This window comes from Chrysemys picta, chromosome 11, assembly GCF_011386835.1.
Source record: "Chrysemys picta bellii isolate R12L10 chromosome 11, ASM1138683v2, whole genome shotgun sequence".
Classification (NCBI taxonomy): Eukaryota; Metazoa; Chordata; order Testudines; family Emydidae; genus Chrysemys; species Chrysemys picta.
The window spans coordinates 33,011,088-33,031,681 of NC_088801.1; the positions used below are offsets into that span (position 1 = coordinate 33,011,088).

Genomic DNA, 20,594 nt, shown 5'->3' on the forward strand with positions numbered 1-20,594 from the left:
GTCCTGGAGTGAAGTGGGGGACACAGGCTCAGCCTAGACGCCCTTTTTGGGGCTGAGATGAGGCATCTTTCTGGTCAAGACACAGCTTGATTCTTAGCAGGGCATCCCACACTGTAGTCACTACAGCGTAGTATCCAAATTCCCCACAATACAGCATAGGCCCAAAACATGACACCCGCCCTTCTCTGCATCAGAGAGGCAAGGCTGAACTCGGCTGATCTGTGTAGGCCCTTGTGATGAGAATGTGGAAGGGGATTGGGAATTCAACTCTCTCTCCAGGCAGCATTCAGTCAGGATGATCATCAATACTAATATACAACTTGACCAAGATGCCATGGTCAGGCAGCAGCTCCACCAATGCCAGCTTGTTCTTGATTTCCTCGCTTAGGGCATGCTGGATATGGTAGTGCTGCACCACCTTGTTCTATTTAGTGTCTGCTGCCAGATGTCAGAACTCTGTGGCAAACTTGGCGACCAACCTGTTTCCCTGTTGCAGCTCCTGAAGCACGTTCTCAGCAGATTGTGTGCAATTCGGATCAAATACAATGGCCATAGCTTGTACAAACTCTTTGCCCCCAACAAGGGGCTAGAAGTCTCCAGATGGGGAGTTTCCCAGGTGAGGTCCTCCCAAGTTAGCAGACTAATAATAAGTCCTACTTGAGTCTGGTCAGTGGAGAACAAGTAGGTGCTGAAGCATGAACAGGAGTTGGCACTGGGTCATGAAACCATGGAACTTGTTACCATCCCCATCAAACTTGTCAGGCATTTGACTCTCCGGCTCCTTAGAAGCTGGGCTAGCAGCTATGCGTGGGATGGCTTGTGCCTATAGGACTGCAGTTTGTGCTCGCAAGGCCATAATTTGGGTTTATAGAGCCCACAGTGTCTGGCAGGGGCATGGCTGCCTCTGAAGAATCATCTGAAGGGCTGTCCAGCCACTTACCCATGCTTGTTCAATCTTTTCAGCTGCTCTAACTGTCAGCAACCAAACGGTGGGTGGCCTGGCCTAGTGGCTGAAGCAAGAGTCTGGCCTACTAGTTAGCGCTGAATCCATATGGGGCAGGTCAAGGAGTGAAGCCAAGAGTCAGAGACCATAGCCTAAACCAACGGATTAGCTGGAGTTGTAGTGAGAAGGCGTAGCAGAGGAGGGAATCAGAGGTCAGGAAGGAGCTGGGGGCTGAAGCAGGGACAGGTAGGGGCAGGGCTAGAGACAGCGGAGGCAGGGATAGGATCAAGGCTAGGAATGCATTGAGCCACTACTGGACTGCTGCTGCTGCTAAGCCTAAGCATCAGCCCGGAGACTCCTGCAGCCAATCAGGTGGTACAGTCAACCAGAGAGCTTCTGTCAGGGTAAGCTGTGCTCACTGGATTGCCAGGGGATGGCTTTGCTGCAGGCTGGCCTCTGACAAAAGGCACGGGGAGTCTGCAAATCAAAATTTCTCCAAGGGCCTGTCTAGATAGCAAATAAAAGGTGCTTTCTTCAGTCAGGTTAGCGTAATCATGTGAGCTAACATTATTGGAAAAAACCCTCACACATCCCTGTAGACATAATTGAACATCTTTACAATCATGTTAGTTGGTTTTGTTGTAGCCTAGATTGTAAAGGTGTTTTGTTTATTAGGTTCATCACACACACAAATTAGGCACCAGTAATATGACTATAAACCTAATCATGTACATTTAAAATTACTTGGTTTCAGCATTTTCCTTTGAAGCTGAGAAAGCTTTTTACATTTACTTTCAATTAAGTAAATGATACTTAACTCATCTGGATTTAGCCCTCAGTTTTGTAAATGGAACCAGGTTCTGTATAATAGTTTAGAAGATGCTGTGACCACTCACTAATCTTCAATATGTTTCATTTATGCAAAAGGACTAAACAAGGGAGCCCATTCTTTCTCCATTGGTTAGTATAATTGAATATGTCACAATAATAAAATAAAATGTACTTTTAACACAAATTATGCAAGAAATAGAGTAATGGTACTTAAACTATATGACAACGAAGGTTATATTATCACATCATGAGGCTCCCCATGAGCAAACTAAATTTGCAAATCTTTGATCAAAAATAAATTTACACAAACATAATATTTGCATCTACATTCCAGGAAGATTAATAAACATGTTTTGTTATTTGATTATCCTAGCAATAAAAATCTGTAGCTGATCAAATTTCTGACAGCCTGCAGTTACAGAGAGAGAATGGCCTTCCTGAGCCACTTCACTTAGTCCATGGGCCACACCTTGGACCCCGTGGAAGTGTGACCATAAATTAATGTACTTAGACAGTAACACACACACACAAAAAGAGAGCTCCTTAAATGCAGAGAGAAATTTGGAGGCATATCAATTTATAAAATTGGTTGAAATTAGAAATCTCGCTAATGTTAAGAGGGTTTCTTTAGATCTTTCATACAATGGAGCTTCAAACTGTCACCACATGGTCCCAAATATTTAGGTCTCCAAATACCAACTGTTACTACATATAATTAAAATCCGTTTGCAAGAATTAATCAAGCAAATCAAGCTAACTTGTGAGATGGGATAAATTGCTGCTGTCTTTATTTATGGCAGATAGCCAATATTATTAAAATAACCTCACTTGACCAGTGCTCTCTACCTACACGCCCAATATTTCCCATTAACATTAATAGGTTAATTATTTGTATAGTGAGAACCCACTCCTGAAGCATCAAAATTATATTTTAAGAAAGTTTTTATGAGAAAAATCTTGTGGGTGTAATCAAGAAAATGAAATAATCGTGTTTTAAACATTTACTACAGCTTTTATTGTGATCAACATAGAAAAATGAAACCAAATATGTCAGACAACAATTATACAAACTGGTATAGCTATATGTAAGTAAAATGTGTCTCATTAAGAAACACATTTTTTTTTTTTATTTACAGGCAGGCACATTTTACTTGCGTATTTCTTCTAGGGGTCTCAGTTCACAACTGACTTTATTAAAGTACAAAGTATTTGTTTATATTACTATGTTAAATAGCTAGTTTCAAAGACAGTGGACCTCCCTAGTTGGGATCTTGAGGAAAAGAAATGTCTACCTTTATCTAGCAAACTGTTCACTATTTGTACTATGTTAGCACCTAGAGAGCCCAACCAAGGTTCCCTCATGCGAGGACTGTACAAATACATAGTTAAGAGACTCTCCCTTCTTCAGAGAGTTTACAATTTAAATATATAAACCACTAAGGATCTGAAACAGAGGGATGGAGAGATTAATTGACTTGTCCAAAGTCACACAGCAGTCAGGAGCAGAGCCAGGAAGAGGATCATTATCCACTGGACTGCACTTAGGGTGACCAGATGTCCCGATTTTATAGGGACAGTCCCGATTTTTGGGTCTTTTTCTTATATAGGCTCTTATTACCCCCCACCCTCCGTCCCGATTTTTCACATTTGCTGTCTGGTCACCCTAACTGCACTGCCTCTCTGATCTAGCCTAGCAATTTAATAGAAGCAAAAGATGTCAGAAGCACATAGGGATCAAACTTCAGATGCCAAGCTCACCCACTAGCTTCATGGAATTGCAGAGGTTGGACAGGGTCAGTAGCATCACATTCAACCTCTCTGCAATTGGCTTTCTGAATGGTGCTGACAAGTTCTGTGAGGGACCCTGTAACAGAACCTATTTGAATCATTGCATATTGAACTGTGACACACAACCTTGAATCAATTCAGATCTTAAGCCCTTGCTTAATCTCAAAATAGTTCATTATAGGCATTTCTGTGACAAATTCTTTAAATTCCCCAAAGCTTTTCTCTTGCCAGTGTCTTCCTGTACTATCCTCAAGTATCATTCTGAGTGGAGCATTTAATTGTGAAAAATTTTAGGGATTCATTTGTTTAGATATGTTAACATGCTCATGAATCTCTGTAAACCTTGTTTTGCAGTCTTTTGATTTGTACAATTGCTTTTTACCTTTCTTGGGTCCACCAAAACTCCTTTGTCACTGATTATATATACTACATAAGCAATCTCATTCAGCCAAATCTGGCAAAATTGTTTCTGTTCTATTTAGAGTTGTTTTGTGTCTACTAGAGAGCTTACCGCGGCACTGCCGATGGGAAAGAGCTCTCCCATTGACATAATTAAACCACCCCCAACAAGTGGCAGTAGCTATGTGGGCAGGAGAAGCTCTACCGCTGACATAGTGTTGTCCATATTGGCACTTATATCAGTGTAAGTGGTTGGTTTTTTGTACCCCTGAGCGACATAAGTTTTACCTACATAAGTGGTAGTGTAGACAGAGCTTCAGATACACTTCAGAACATTAATCAGTCTCTCATTGTGTTGTTGATCATTTTTACTCCAAATCAGCAGTTCATCAACTTCTATTCCATCTAGACCCTCAAAGATCCTCAAATGATCTGATTGTTATACATCAGGTACTGAAGCCATACTGAAGATAAGTTGATTAAACATATTATTTGAATCAAATCAGAATTGACATAACCCTTGTCAAAACTGAAAATAGTTTTGGAGTATAGACATATGCTCCTTAACTATTCTCATGGGGTAATGCAACTCTACTGTGATATCTGTGCTTACGCAGGTATGCTACTGTGGCTTTGCCCATTAGTTTCATTTTGTGCTCACTACATGAAAGAACCTTAGCTTTTGGTTTTAACACTAGGCAGTCATTAATTTTTTTGTATAAGCTGACTGAATTTTATTGCAGGTTAGCTCCAGTTTCTATTTTGAAATGGAATGTTGATTCATTTATTTTTGAAGTCACAACTAATCCGTTGTAGAACCTTATTTTGTAAATTTATTATGAGACTCGGCAAGAACCTCTTTCTCTGCATCATTTCGTCATTTTCATCATCATTGCTTTGTCTTTCAGTATGTTCATGAATATATTATGCTTTTGTATATCTTTTCAATTTGTGCTGAGAACAGAGCCAACACACTTCTGCGGAATGGTTGCTTTTATTGTGCACATAACATTGTGCTCCTTGTGTTGGACCTTTTTGCCATGGGTGATTGCATCTATGCTTATTGAAAACAAATCTAGTCTCTGCCATTTGTTTACTCTTGTATTTTATCTTTATGCCTTGGTATGCATTTTTAATTAGATAGCAAGCAGTGAAAGAACTGAAGTCTAACACTTTCAGTTGGGAAGCAGTTTTCATTAGTTCTGCAAATATCCACTGTTCTTTTCTCATTATAACCTTGTTTTGACTTGGTTATCACTTATATCTCAAATAATTTGTCCATCTGTTAACTGGTCAAATTCACATGATTTGGCTTTATTTCTGAAGATCTGTAACAATGGTCAATGGGCTCCTCTTGCAGCTGGTTTATTGTAAAAATGTGCCTTTCCCACAAGTGACATTCTTGTGTGGATCAAAATAGTCTTAAAAGTTTTGAATGGCTTCATCTAGCAGTTTGCAGTCCTTCTCTTGGAATGTATGTATATCACCAGTGCCTTTGGTCCTGCAGTGTGGAGGACTTTGTCCTCTCCGATTCCACATTCCTCTCCAGTTTTTGGATAGGTTCCTTTCCATATTCATTTAGTTGGCTTCAATGGCTCAATTTTTGCCATTTTCAGACCTTATGTAAAAATACCCTCATAACACATCAAATGCTGGTAACCATCCAGTCAGGTCTTTATTTCCTAGCCCCAGTCAAATGACATGGGTAAGGAGTAAAAAAAATTATACCCAGTGACCTAGCAGGAGACAGTATTCAGTGATTCCAGGAAACAACGACCAGCACTTGTTTGTCATTCCTTTAGTACAGGCCACACCTCTCTTCAGTTAGAAGATGAATTACTGCAAAGAAGGGTCTGAAAGAGCTGGGGATGTTTAAGTCTGGAGGAAAACTAGGGAATCTAGCAGGCCCCTCCAGAAAAGTTTATATAATCAACCACATTGTACAACCTGCTGATTAACATTTCATCAGAGGTAAAATTCATATTAGGAACATTATTTTGAGCATTTTTACTCCAAGCTGCAGTGAAAGCCTAAACAATAGGTATATTATGATGGAAATCTTCTCCTATGTACTTAGCTAGTTGGACCACAACAGTGAGGGATTTGGTGGCACTACAGAGAGTGCCCTTCATATTAAATGACAATTTGGAAGTGTTTAACAACATATGGTCTCTTCTCCTTGACATATATGATTAAGAATATATCTTTTGTATATCAAAATATAAAATACCATCTGTCATAAGTAACAACTATGATATTGGCTTTATATAGCCAATTAATTCACTGTACTTTCTAATGTAAATATTTCTCCTATTTTCTCTTTTTTCTTGTTCTGTATCTATATTTATTTATAAAATTTCAATAAATGTATATCTAAAAAAGTCAACACTATGTCTTGAAATGTAATTAAGAATAACAATGAAAGTCTGTTTTCACTTTGTATTTTAAAGATGAAGGGCCAAATCCTGAGCTGGCATAAATTGGCACAGCTCCATGGGCATCAGTGGATTTATATGGATTTACATCAACTAAGGATATAACCCAGCAGGTTACTTTTCCCTTTAAAAAAACAGCTATACCCATTAACTCTGATGGCCTCTTTCCTTTCATGAAATGCAGAGTTTCACAGGTCTTTCTCCAAAAATTTGATATTCCTTTGAGATATGAGTTGAAGAGAAGTGAGAGTTTACATATGACATTCATGGCTTGTTAGGGATGTACGATGCTTGAATTTAAATAGACTCATGGAGATATAAGAGTTAATATCAAGAGCTCAATAAAAATCAAGAAAAAGTATATAAGATTCCAGTTTCTCTAATTCAAAGCATACCTGACTCTTGTAATTTTATAGGCAAAAAATAAACCTTTTATCTTTTATTTAAATGGGCTTTTGACCATGTCAAAACTTGGAAGATTCTCAAGATTCTCATGGCAGGAGCATAGTGACCAAGCTTTGCCAGGTTAAATGAGTGAGATTTTAATAGTCTAATTGAAACATGGTACAAATTCTCTTATTGTCTGAATGTGATACTTAGACATACCTCTGAAATATATCTCATTATGAGATACAGTGAAGACAGCTAAAATGTGTTAAAATGTCATGCAAGTCCTGTAAAAACCTGCAGGGTGGAGACAATGCATTTTAATGGAGATTTCTGAAGAGACAAGATACTCATATTAGGTACAAATTTACCTCTGTCACATGCACCTGCTGTTATCTGGCTGTTTATTAGTGCAAATTGACATCAGAAATGCTGAACGTTATAGAGGAAGGTCATATATATCTGTATAGCATGTTAAATTCCCTCGTGATGCTTCTAACTTTGGGTGTGCCCTTATTTTGGGGGCTAGTTCTATATTTTAAAGCACCTGGGAGATTGAAAGTATGGATGCTGTAGTCATTTAGAAACTACTTGAGAAAACCTAAAATAGCATGAGAGAACTAGTTCCGATTAAGTAACAAATTATTTCAACTTTTGCTCAAAATTCAAATCAATCTCTTTCTAGAGTTTGGCAAAAATCATTTTTTAAAGTATTTTTTTCATATCTCTGTGCTTCCTGAATTTGGCTGGGTTTGGCAGTGGAAATACCAAGCAAATGTGAAAAACTAGTTTTGCAACATTTCTGACCCAAATGAAACCAGTCCAGTTTCTTAAAGAATCATCGGAGGTTTAGGATGTTTATTTGATGCTCCTTCTCCTGTTTGTCTGAAGATAAGGAACTGTGAGAGATAAAACTAAAAGCAACCTTGAAGTCTTAAAGTGCAGTGAGACTTGAATAGCTCTAGCTTGAAGTTCAGTAGAATATTACAAGCACACTTCCTCCTTTTTGTTAAAATAGCTACTTCAGCTTTAAAACTGTCCCTCCCCCCAACTTCATTGTGCTTGTTTACAGTGATAAATTAATAGAACTGGCCTTAGACACAAGAAAAATAAGTGAAAATCACTCAGTCCCCGGAAAAATCATGGAACAGGTCCTCAAGGAATCCATTTTGAAGCAAGTGGAGGGGAGGAAGGTGATCAGGAACAGTCAACATGGATTCACCAAGGGCAAGTCATGCTTGACCAACCTGATTGCCTTCTATGATGAGATAACTGGCTCTGTGGATATGGGGAAAGCAGTGGACGTGATATACCTTGACTTTAGCAAAGCTTTTGATACGGTCTCCCACAGTATTCTTGCCAGCAAGTTAAAGAAGTATGGATTGGATGAATGGACTACAAGGTGGACAGACAGCAGGCTAGATCGTTGGGCTCAACGGGTAGTGATCAATGGCTCGATGTCTAGTTGGCAGCCAGTATCAAGTAGAGTGCCCCAGGGGTTGGTCCTGGGGCCGATCTTGTTCAACATCTTCATTAATGATCTGGATGATGGGATGGACTGCATCCTCAGCAAGTTCACAGATGACACTAAGCTGGGGGGGGGGGGGGGGGGGAGAGGCAGATACGCTGGAGGATACACATAGGGTCTAGAGTGACCTAGACAAATTGGAGGATTGGGCCAAAAGAAATCTGATGAGGTTTGACAAGGACAAGTACAGAGTCATGCATTTGGGATGGAAGAATCCCATGCACTGCTACAGGCTGGGGACTGACTGGCTAAGCAACAGTTCTGCAGAAAAGGACCTGGGAATTACAGTGTATGAGAAGCTGGATATGAGTCAACCTTGTGCCCTTGTTGCCAAGAAGGCTAACAGCAAATTGGGCTGCATTAGTAGGAGCATTACCAGCAGATCGAGGGAAGTGATTATTCCCCTCTATTCAGCACACTGGTGAGGCCACATCTGGAGTATTGCATCCAGTTTCCTCCCCGCCTCCAACAGAAAAGATGTGGACAAATTGGAGAGAGTCCAGCAGAGGGCAACGAATATGATTAGGGGGCTGGGGCACATGACTTATGAGGAGAGGCTGAGGGAACTGGGCTTATTTAGTCTGGAGAAGAGAAGAGTGAGAGGGGATTTGATAGCAGCCTTCAAGTACCTGAAGGGGGGTGTGGGAGAGGTTCCATAGAGGATGGAGCAAGGCTGTTCTCAGGGTACGTCTATACTTACTTCCTGGTCCGGATTGTAAGAGATCGATCTTCTGGGATCGATCCCGGAAGTGCTTGCCGTCAACGCCGGTACTCCAGCTCAGCGAGAGGAGTACGCGGCATCGACGGGGGAGCCTGCCTGCTGCGTCTGGACCCGCGGTAAGTTCGGACTAAGGTACTTCGAATTCAGCTACGTTATTAACGTAGCTGAATTTGCGTACCTTAATCCGAAGTGGGGGGTTAGTGTGGACCAGGCCTCAGTGGTGGCAGATGACAGAACATGGAGTAATGGTCTCAAGTTGCAGTGGGGAAGGTCTATGTTGGATTTTAGGATAAACTATTTCACTAAGATGGTGGTGAAGCACTGGAATGAGTTACCTAGGGAGGTGGTGGAATCTCCATCCTTAGAGGTTTTAAAGGCCCAACTTGATAAAGCCCTGGATGGGATGATTTAGTTGGGGTCAGTCCTGCTTTGAGCAGGGGGTTGGACTAGATGACCTCCTGAGGTCTCTTCCAACCCTAATCTTCTATGATTCTATGATCACTTCAGGATGTGAACCAACATTTGAACTCTATATATGAGGACATTTGGAAGAAATAAGGACACATTTTAACTCACTGAAATCCTTTGGAGTGGGAAAGATCTGGACAAGCATGGAGTGGAAAACTATAAGATTGCTTTAAAATAATGATTATCTCACTAATTAGCATGTGTCTAGCTAATTCATGTCTCTGTTCATTTATACCATGCTCATCGCCATACTTTGAGCACTTAGTATCAGAGCTACTGTGTCCTAGGGTGACCAGACGTCCCCCCCCCCCCGCATCACCCTCCCCCCCCCGCGCGTCCCGATATTTGTCTTGGGTGATCTGGTCACCCTACTGTGTCCACATGGCAGTATAAGATTTCAGATAAGGTTGTTACAGGCCTTAAAAGGAGAGAATCAGAATGTGTGTTGCTGAGGCTACTTAAGTACAGTTTATAGCATGACTCCTCTTCTCCTGCTTCCCTTTAATTTTCCATCTTGTGAGTTGCTGAGCATCCTCAACTACTGTTGTTTCAGGCTCTAAGATAGCCTGGGACTCCACAAATCATAATACTAGCCTTGTATGTAACCACTGCAGCGATCTCAGGGACACCTGTAGGAAAATAGAAATTGCCATACTGGATCAGGCTCAAAATCTGTCTAGTCCCGTATCCAGTCTCTGTCACTGGCCAGTACCAGATGCTTCAGAGGAAGGTGTAAGGTTTAATATCTCTTTCAAAATTTGTTGTAATTAATTATAACTCCAGATATTCTTGATATCTCTGTAAATATCCAATGCCTTTTTGAATCTCGTTAAGTTCTTGGCCTCAACAGCTTCCTGTTGCAGCAAGTTCCAGGTTAATTAGATGTTGTGTGAAAAAAATCCTTTTATCAGTTCTGAATTTCCCACCTTTTAATATCAATGAATGTCCCCTTGTTCTTGTGTTATGAGATAAGGAGAACAGAAGTTGCCAATTTACCTTCTCTAGACTATTCATTATTTTATATAATTTATCATGTCCCCTCTTATTTGTCTCCTTTTAAAGGTAAACAATCTTCATCTCTTCATTATCTCTTCATATGAGAGTTTTCCCAAGCATTTTATCATTTCCATGCTCTTCTCTGAACCCTTGCCAGTTCTGCAATATTCTTTCTGAGATGAAATGACCAGTACTGTACACAGTATTTCAGATGAACCTGCACCATTGATTTATATAAAAGCATTAAAATATTCTTTGTATTATTTACCATCCCCTTATGCTTCCGAACATCTTGTTAGGTTTTTTTACCTGCAGCTACATATTAAGCAGCTGTTTTCATTGAATTGTATACAGTAATGCCCACACCCCTCTCTTGTGCTGATACAGTAAATTTATTTAGAACACCACAAAGTGTTTGAGTAGTTTAAATTTTTCCCTCCACTATGCATCACTTTTCATAGATTGACATGGAATTTCACTTTTAATGTGGTGCCCATTCACCTAGCTTGTGAAGTTCCTTGTCGTTCTGATTAATCTGAATAACTTGGTGCCATCTACACATTTGTATCAGGTGGATTAAGTACTTGTGAAATGCGCCTCTCGCTGAGTTTTGGAACTGATTGCTTCCTTTCGCTGTCAGGTGTTTCTAGGTGCCCACCAGGACTATGGTTGGGCAGCGCTTTGGCTGTGGAGGGCCAGCTGCACCCTTCTAACATCTGGGGGAAAGGCACAAAGGGAACAATCAGTGGCCCCCACCCAGAGGTGAAAGTAAGCCGCTACAGCCCGGTACAGCGAACCGGTAAGAAAGTGGCTGCCGGTACACAGCCAACCGTATCAGCAGGGCCTTGGGGAGGGGGAATGGACAAAAGCAGCAGCAGCCCTGGGGCTTGATCTAAAAGAGGCCAGAGCCCCGGGCATCACTGAAGGGCTGGCTAGGGAAGTCTGGCCCCAGCCCCACCCCTTCTGCCCGAGGCCCCGCCCCTTCCAGGTGCCCAGAGGGCCCCCCCCCTTGCCCAAGACCCTGTCCCAGCCGCCCTGCATACGGGTAAGTCCTTTAAGTTACTTTCACCCCCGCCCCCAGAACAGAACAGCGGGGAGCCTGCAAAGCATCATTACATGGAGCCAGCCACGGCCTGCCGCCATCGAGCGGGAACCAGTGCTGCCTGGACGAACTTCCTCGCTCCAGCTTACGGCAGAGGCGGGAGAAGGCCCCTCCAGCGGCAGGGGCGCGAGCGGCTGCCTGCACTGCCAGCCGGCAGCCTAGCCCCGCCCGCGCCTCGGCTTCTTCCAGGGGAGCTTGGGGGAGGGAAGCTCCGCGCGACTCGGAGGCATGGTGGGGGCGGGGCTACGTTGCCATGGGTCTGACCCCACCAAGCTATTGGGATGGGAACGGAAACCGGGAGGTGCCCTCTGAACCCGGAAGTGTTTTCGGGAGGCCTGGGCGGACTGGGTTTGAATGAAATCCGGCTGATTCATCGCGGCCCGCAGCGGACGTGGAGCGGCGGCGGAAGGGTCTCAGCCCCAGGTAAGGGTAGAGGCCACTCGGGGGACGTAGGCTGTAGGCCCGCCCGTGGCTTGGTCTGGCTCCTGGGCCTTTCCACGGCCCCGGCCCCGGCCCCGGCCCCAGGCTGTAGGGGCTGGGCCCGCGCGGCACTGGGCGAGGAGGCGATGAGGGGGCCGGGTGCAGGGGTAGAACCGGGCTGCCGGGACGCTGGTGAGAGGCCCCAGGGAGCTGGGAGGGGGCTGCGGGATAAGTGTTAGGGATGCGGCCCGCTGGGGAAGTGTCGCGGCTTTTGGTGGCCTGCCCCTTTATGTGGAGAGCGGTAACCCCTTCCCTGCCCCTGGCCTGTTACCTTCGAGGTGCCAAAGCCTGTCCCAAGGGCCTAGGTGACAGCATGTTGTGCCGCCTCTTGGGAGTCGCTAATGGGCAATTTTCTGTGCTGATCTTTATTATTTCTAACCCCCCAAACGTGCCTTGGGTAGCTTGCAGAAACAAGTGAGTGCGTTGCTACCGCCTGAAAGAGCTTGCAATCTACATTCAGCCGGACTTAATGACTTTGTTGTGAACAGGAGAGGAGGGACAAGAGCTGCAGTAGTTCATGTGGTTAATCAGTAAAGCATCTACACAGATGGATGGTTATTGTAAATTTATTGTTTTTAATGCCATGGTGCCTTATTAGACCTGGTGCAAGGAATGAGAACTGCTGCAAGAGGCTCAAATGCTCCTATAACACTATTGCTGTCATGTTCTGTTCTTGGAGTCCACAGACTGTATGGTTTTCAATGCTAATAGGGACACTGCTACCACAGTAAATAATCACAGGCAGACCTGTTTGCAAGTTCATGTCAACTGGCAGCAGTGACCTTTTCTGGTTTTGTAGCAATGTTATCTATGTAAGAGTCACTCTACTGACAGCTGAAATGCAGCTCTTCTGGGGTGAAGCATGCAGTTGCCCAATGGTGCACAGCAGCACTCTTGTATTATATTTAACAAATGTTCCTGGTGAGCATATCCCTATGGTTTCGTCTTTCTTGTCTTTAAAGAAATAAACCTCTGAAAGTGCCCTTATCCTTGATATTGAACGTTCCAAATACAAGTGGAGCATAAACTGGTCATGTGTTGTCTTTCAGAGTCTGGAGCTATCCCCAGTGACTTTACACTTACTCACTGCTTTGTCAAGCAGCAGCAGCAGTGAGTGAAAACTGACTTGTCTTGGCAGCTTTCAGTGCAGCTATTTATGTAGTACTTGAGAAGCAAGACAGGGAAAGAAGCAGAACACAGTGTAGGGAATGGGCTAAGGAAGAGAAGGGAAAAACAGGAAAAAGACACTTCAGGTAACAGGCAGGTGGGGGATAGAGAGGAAGGAGACCTATATAGGAAAGAAAGTGGAGTGAAGCTAGGAAAGGAGGTATAATGAGCAAAAATAATAGTAGTCAGCTAATTTTATTCAATAGATTTCACCAGTTTTTGTAGGTTAAATATTTTTAGTACTATTTGGCTACTGGTAAAACATCTAGTATATTTGACAAATATGTATCTTTGTTTTTTTGTTCAATCTGTTTATATCAAATATATTTATAGTAAATAGAAACATCAATGGTGATGCATGCATTTTCAGATTGTGATTTAAATTATTTCTGTTTGAAAAGCTATGTATTTATATTCGGTATGCTATTGGGAAATCTGCCCCAGTTTTGTCAGCATTTTGAAAATGATCTCTTCCCTTTCTAGGGGTGTGAGGTGCTGCATGTCTGAGCTGTGAATCACATTTCTAGCTCTAAAGCTTTTGATTGGGCAGAAGAGTCTACTGACAACAGCATTCTTTGTGGTCCCTGTAATATGGGAGGATGGGAAGATAATCTCTTGATAGATTTCTAAAGTGGTCCAGAAATTGGTTTGCAAACATATTTAACGGCTAGAACTCTTCCTGAATGGTTTGGAATGGACGGGACCTCAAATGGGTTAATCTTTGCACATAAATAACTTTATTAGGTGTTCATGAAAAACTTGTGATCCTTTATCTACTGATGTGGTAGATCAGGGGTCGGCAATGTTCGGCATGCGGCTCGCCACGGTAAGCACCCTGGTGGGCCGGGCCAGTTTTATTTACCTGCTGACGCGGCAGGTTCGGCCGATCGCGGCCCCCCCTGGTCGCGGTTCGCCGTCCTGGGCCAATGGGGGCGGCGAGAAGCCGCGGCCAGCACATCACTCGCCCGCGCCGCTTCTCGCTGCCCCCATTGGCCCGGGACGGCGAACCGCGGCCAGTGGGGGCCACGGTTGGCTGAACCTGCCACGTCAGCAGGTAAATAAAACTGGCCCGGCCCACCAGGGTGCTTACCCTGGCGAGCTGCATGCCGAACGTTGCCGACCCCTGTGGTAGATCCTTGCCACTCTAACATGCTGATGCCTACTATGACTATGTTATCAGTTTAAAAGAATCGCATGGAAATTAGACACAAATTTGTAAAGGTTTTGACATAATCAGTTAGGAGGCACTATTCAGTAGAATACCAAAACACTAACTATGTCTGATAACTCTAGATTTCAGAGTAGCAGCCGTGTTAGTCTGTATCCGCAAAAAGAACAGGAGTACTTGTGGCACCTTAGAGACTAACAAATTTATTTGAGCATAAGCTTTCGTGGGCTATAGCCCACTTCTTCAGATGCATAAAATGGAACATATAGTACGGAGATGTGTGTGTATCTATATATATCTATATTATATATATATATATCTACACACACACACACACAGAGAGAGAGAGAGAGAACATGAAAAGGTGGAAGTAGCCGTATCAACTCTAAGAGGCTAATTAACTAAGATGAGCAATTATCAGCAGGAGGAAAAAAAAACTTTTGTAGTGATAATCAAGATGGACCATTTCAGATAGTTGACAAGAGGCGTTAGGATACTTACCATGAGGAAATAGATTCAATCTGTGTAATGACTCAGCCATTCCCAGCCTCTATTCAAGCCTAAGTTAATGGTATCTAGTTTGCATATTAATTCAAGTTCAGCAGTTTCTCACTGGAATCTGTTTTTGAAGCTTTTCTGTTGCAAAATTGCCACCTTTAAGTCTGTTACTGAGTGACCAGAGAGGTTGAAGTGTTATCTTACTGGTTTTTGAATGTTCTGATTCCTGATGTCAGATTTGTGTCCATTTATTCTTTTGTGTAGAGACTGTCTGGTTTGGCCAATATACATGGCAGAGGGGCATTGCTGGCACATGATTGCATATATCACATTGGTAGATGTGCAGGAGAAAAAGCCCCTGATGGCGTGGCTGATGTGATTAGGTCCTATGATGGTGTCGCTTGAATAGGTATGTGGACTGTGGACAGAGTTGGCATCGGGCTTTGTTGCAAGGATAGATTCCTGGGTTAGTGTTTTTAGTGTGTGGTTGCTGGTGAGTATTTGCTTCAGGTTGGGGGGGCTGTTTGTAAGCGAAGCCTGGTCTGTCTCCCAAGATCTGTGAGAGCGAGGGATCATCTTTCAGGATAGGTTGTAGATCTTTGATGATGCGCTGGAGAGGTTTTAGTTGGGGGCTGAAGGTGACGGTGAGTGGCGATCTGTTATTTTCTTTGTTGGGCCTGTCCTGTAGTAGGTGACTTCTGGGTACTCTTCTGGCTCTGTCAATCTGTTTTTTCACTTCAGCAGGTGGGTATTGTAGTTTTAAGAATGCTTGATAGGGATCTTGTAGATGTTTGTCTCTGTGAATGGGATTGGAGCAAATGTGGTTGTATCTTAGAGCTTGGCTGTAGACAATGGATCATGTGGGTGTTCTGGATGGAAGCTGGAGACATGTAGGTAAGTATAGCGGTCAGTAGGTTTCTGGTATAAGCTGAGGTTGATGGTGGGATGGAAATTGTTGAAATCATGGTGGAATTCCTCAAGGGCTTCTTTTCCATGTGTCCAGATGAAGAAGATGTCATCAATGTAGCACAAGTAGAGTAGGGGCGTTAGGGGACAAGAGCTGAGGAAGCGTTGTTCTAATTCAGCCATAAAAATGTTGGCATACTGTGGGGCCATGTGGGTACCCATAGCAGTTCCGCTGACTTGAAGGTATATATTGTCCCCAAATGTGAAATAGTTGTGGGTGAGGACAAAGTCACAAAGGTTTGCCGTGACATTATCGAGGATACTGTTCCTGGATAGCTTGTAGTTCATCTTTGTGTGGAATGTTGGTGTAGAGGGCTTGTACATCCATAGTGGCCAGGATGGTGTTTTCTGGAAGATCACCGATGGATTGTAGTTTCCTCAGGAAGTCAGTGGTGTCTCGAAGATAGCTGCGAGTGCTGGTAGCGTAGGGCCTGAGGAGCGAGTTCACATAGCCAGACAATCCTGATGTTAGGGTGCCAATGCCTGAGATGATGGGATGTCCAGGATTTCCAGGTTTATGGGTCTTGGGTAGCAAATAGAATATCCCTGGTCGGGGTTCTAGGCATGTGTCTGTACAGATCTGTTCCTGTGCTTTTTCAGGGAGTTGTTCCTGAGGCTGTTGATGGCGTTGTGTTCAGCATGGCTGAGGTTTTGGGGCAAGTGATGCTGCTTTTTCACAATTTCAGCCCGAGCACATTGACGGAAGCAGTGTATGTTTTTAATCTTTCATAGAAACTACATAATGAAATATAAACTACTAGCACAGAACTATTTCTTCTGGAGCTGTCAAACGATTTAAAAAAATTGCAATTGTGAGATAAAAAACTCAATTAATTTCAGTTTGAATCACACTGTTAATAGAATAACAATTTAAATGTATTATAAATATTTTTGAATGTTTTTCTTCATTATTAAATTTATTTCAGTTACAACATAGAATACAAAGTGTGCAGTGCTTACTTTATATTATTATTTTTGAAGCTGTGGGGGTGGGGCTGACTGCCCAAGCTGGAGCCCTGCCGCCACATGGGGGTGGGGAGGGATGAAACTTAAGGTGGAAGTCATGGAGATCTGTTAAAGTCATGGAAGCCGTGACCTCCTTGACAAAATCGTATTCTTACTTATAAGTTGCAAATAAACAAGAGTTTAAGTTTCAGCATGGTAATATAGTTAGAAGCTTACTGCCACACATGGAATCTGTGTTCTGCTCTGAGTTTCTTCCTTTATTTCCATGCTGGGTGTGCTAAGCAAAGGGAAACTACCTAGTGACTCCAGCTGTCTTCTGTTCTCCTGGAGGAATGGTGGATCTCTCCAGTGTGTGACTTCTTAGGCAGTAATAATGTGGAATACTTGTTACTTCGTCCAGAAAAAAATGTTCTCGACCGTATTACAAAGTTTTAGCACCAGTCTTTTGGAAAGATTTTTAAAAATCCTTATTAATGGAAATCAGGTATTAAATAGAAACAGGTGGAAGAATATTAAGAATAAAGTTAGTTGTCTGGGACCCCTTTCATTGCGTTTAATGCAAAATATGAAGTGAGTGTTCCTTTTTGCCACAGTCTTTTCATACTTTTGCATTGTCTAGTTCAGTGGTCCCCAAACTGCAGGTCGCATCCCTTTAGGGGGGCATGGAAAAAAGTCTGTGGGGGTGGGATGCAGCAGAGCCTGGGCCGGCCCCCACCGGGGGGCAGGCAAGGAGTGCCACTCAGCTCTGCTTTGCTCAGCCCCTGGCCGTAGCTGCGGCCCTGGTTTCACTCCTGGTTGCAGCTCAGCTGCCGGGTCCCAGCCATAGCCTAGTCTCACCTCCTGTCCCGGTCTGGGGGGGGGTGTGAGACGCATTCTATTACTGGTAAAGGGTGGGGGGCATGAGAGGAAAAGTTTGGGGACCACTTGTCCAGTCCCTATCTCTACTCCTAATTGCTATTATGTTTTTTAATATGTACCTTTTTCCTAAATGTTCTAGGAATCCCAAAGCATTCTGCAAACTGACTTTTCAAACCTGCTAATTATTGACTTAAAGTTGAAATTTTGTAGCTAAGGTTTTTCTCTTTTCTGTATATAAAAATAACTCTAATTCTAACTTTGACACTCTATCTCAAAAAGTTATCAGTCTTCATAATGAACCCAACTGCTCATCCCAGGATCCAATGATGAGTCCGTTTTTTAAAAAGAAATTACTTCAGTATATAGTGCCCATTATTTCTACTAAGAAACCAGGACTATTGCATGAAATCTCATTCTGAGCTGCAAGTATATAGTAAGGCACTGAAATCATAAATTTTTCAAGTTAATTAAAAGATCTGAAATTCACTAAGTCTTAGGCACAAACATAGTACTCCCATCTTCTTAGAGAGATGATTACTGTATATACTTGTTCAGAAGCCAAATTTTTTTAGTCAAAAAGGGAAGCACCAGATAAGGGGGTCGGCTTATGAACGGGTATAGAGAGGGAGAGGTTGGACATAGATCCCCCCCCCCCCCAATAGAGGGAGCAAGGGGAGGCAGCAGAGCCAGAAGGGAAGAGGCGGGACCGGAGTCTCTCCGCTTCTGGCCATGCTGCTCATCCCCCAGCCTCCGGAGCAGCTGCAGCTCTGGGGCTGACAAGCTGCAGCCGTGCCGCTCAGCCCCGCCCCGCCCCCCAGAGCAGGCTGTGGTCGCGCCGCCCAGCCCAGCCTGCTGGAACATGCTGTGGCTGCGACTCCCGGTCTGGGCCGCTGGAGCAGACTGCGGCCATGCTGCCCAGCCTGCTAGAGCAGCTCCAGCCAGGCCAGAGACATCCTACCCTGGCCCTCCCCAGATAAGGTGGGAAGGGAAGGGATGGGGAGAATGTGGGGGTCCCTGGCTAGGGGTGGGGTCATGTGGGGGGTGGTCACAGAGGTTACTCCACTGACCCCCAGCTTCTCCCTCCCAAAAAATTTCCCCACCAGTTGCTGTCCCGGCCTGTCAGGGTAAGCAGCTGGCGCGCCGGGACACTTTGTTTACCTCCGTGCCTGCGGATGCTTGAGGTAAAAAACCATCTCGGCCCGCCAGTGGCTTATCCTGATGGCCCGGGAGCCAAAGTTTGCTGACTCCTGAATTAGAGGGTCGGCTTATGAACATTTTCCATTTTTACTTATCCATCTTGGGGGGGTTGGCTTATAAACGAACCAGCTTATGAGTGAGTACGGTATATTGCTCATATCTGTTCTTCCCAGGCCATGTGGGAAAAAGTTCTTAGTAATACCACTCAGTGTTTCATCTTCAAAGCACTTTATAAATATTAACTGATCTGTAATCAAAACCTGGGTTGGTTATGCTGATTGAAATCCAGAGCTCTTGGTGGCTGGTATCTTGTACCAGTTACATTTATCCGTTGATGTACTTCTAGATGACTGTACTGAAGATTCTCTACGGATTTTCCAGTTTTAATTCAATAATCATCAATTTTCATGAATTTCTGCAGTGCAGATTTTTAAAGATGTACATTTTGTGTCCCATTCCTCCGCTCTCAGGTTCGGCAGTGAAAAAACTGCAATAATGGAGGTTGCATAAACAATATTTGAACTGCAGTAGTTCAGTCAAGCACACACTCAACTATTGCAGTTACTAAAAATCAAAGAAATCGCTTGCTAAGTCAGCAGTCATGACCACACTAACCTATTCCTAGATGTTACCAGGTAAATGGACTGCCCAAACGCAAATGCATTCTAATTTCTAACCTGGAATCATTCAGTGTGCTCATCACAATCACTCTCAAATGAAAAACAAATGATTGAGGTTTTTACTAATCCGTGTAGTGTGCAACTTTTCTTTGACCTCGTACTTTTGTATGGGAAAAGTTAGTGGTTTTTTTTTTTTTTTTAAATTTAATATTGTGCTGGGCATAGGTAGAGAACAGCACTTGGGAGGAGGATTAGGCCATATACTATCTACTCAGCCTCCCCAGCATCAGGGACTGACTGGGGAACTCTGAAGAGCAGAGCTGGAAGACAGTGCCAGAACAGAAGTATGTCATGTTCTGACAGACCTGCCCAGAGTGTATAAAAATCTATTTATTTAAAAAAGCGGATATTTTTATTTAAATTGGATTTTGTTTTAAGTTGAATATATTCTTTTAAAAAATCTGTTTAAAATTAAATTTGAAACTGACAACCTATGTTAAAGCCTAAATTTATTATTATCTATTAAAATAATTTAGATTAATAATAAAAACATGCTGCATAAATGACCCCTCAACAAATTTTAATGAGTTATAGAGTGCTGCTTTAATTAGATGCAGAATCATGGGGGAAACAATCTTCAAATCAGGCTTGGAAAAGTCACAGTGTCATGTACTGCATGAAGTATATTATTTTCACTCTTTTCAGTAAAACAAATGCTGGTATTTACCTTTTTCCAAATGTAAGTTTCTGTGTGCAGAAACGCTTTTGGTTTAATTACTTTTGGTGTCAGTTTAGCTAGCACATGCAGAGAGAATATTTTTCTTCACTTGGCCTAGTAGTTAATTCAAAATTCAGAAATGGATTGGTACTTGAATAAGCAGGAAAGCTTGTTTTCCTTTTCTAGTTTATGAATAAAAAACACATGGGAGAGAATGAGATCTACCATTTTGAAAAACTTGAAGGACATGGGGGCCAGACTTTCAAAGGAATTTAGGCACCTGAAGACTAAGGTTGCCACCTGTCCAGTTTTCACCCGGACAAGCCTGGGTTTTAGCTTGTGCGTCCGGGTACCATTT

General features: G+C 43.0%; 1 protein-coding gene across 2 annotated transcripts in view; it reads left to right on the plus strand.

Moving 5' to 3' along the window:
• Positions 1–11,403: 11,403 nt before the first annotated feature.
• Positions 11,404–20,594, plus strand: part of PSMD14 (proteasome 26S subunit, non-ATPase 14) — a 62,402-nt gene continuing 53,211 nt past the window's right edge. The window contains exon 1 of one of the 2 annotated variants that reach the window (XM_008178466.4): positions 11,404–11,541. The gene's annotated coding sequence lies outside the window, so the exon portion shown is untranslated. Of the gene's footprint in view, positions 11,542–11,580; positions 12,022–20,594 lie in introns of those variants that run through there. The other variant, XM_005309429.5, reaches the window with a different exon arrangement.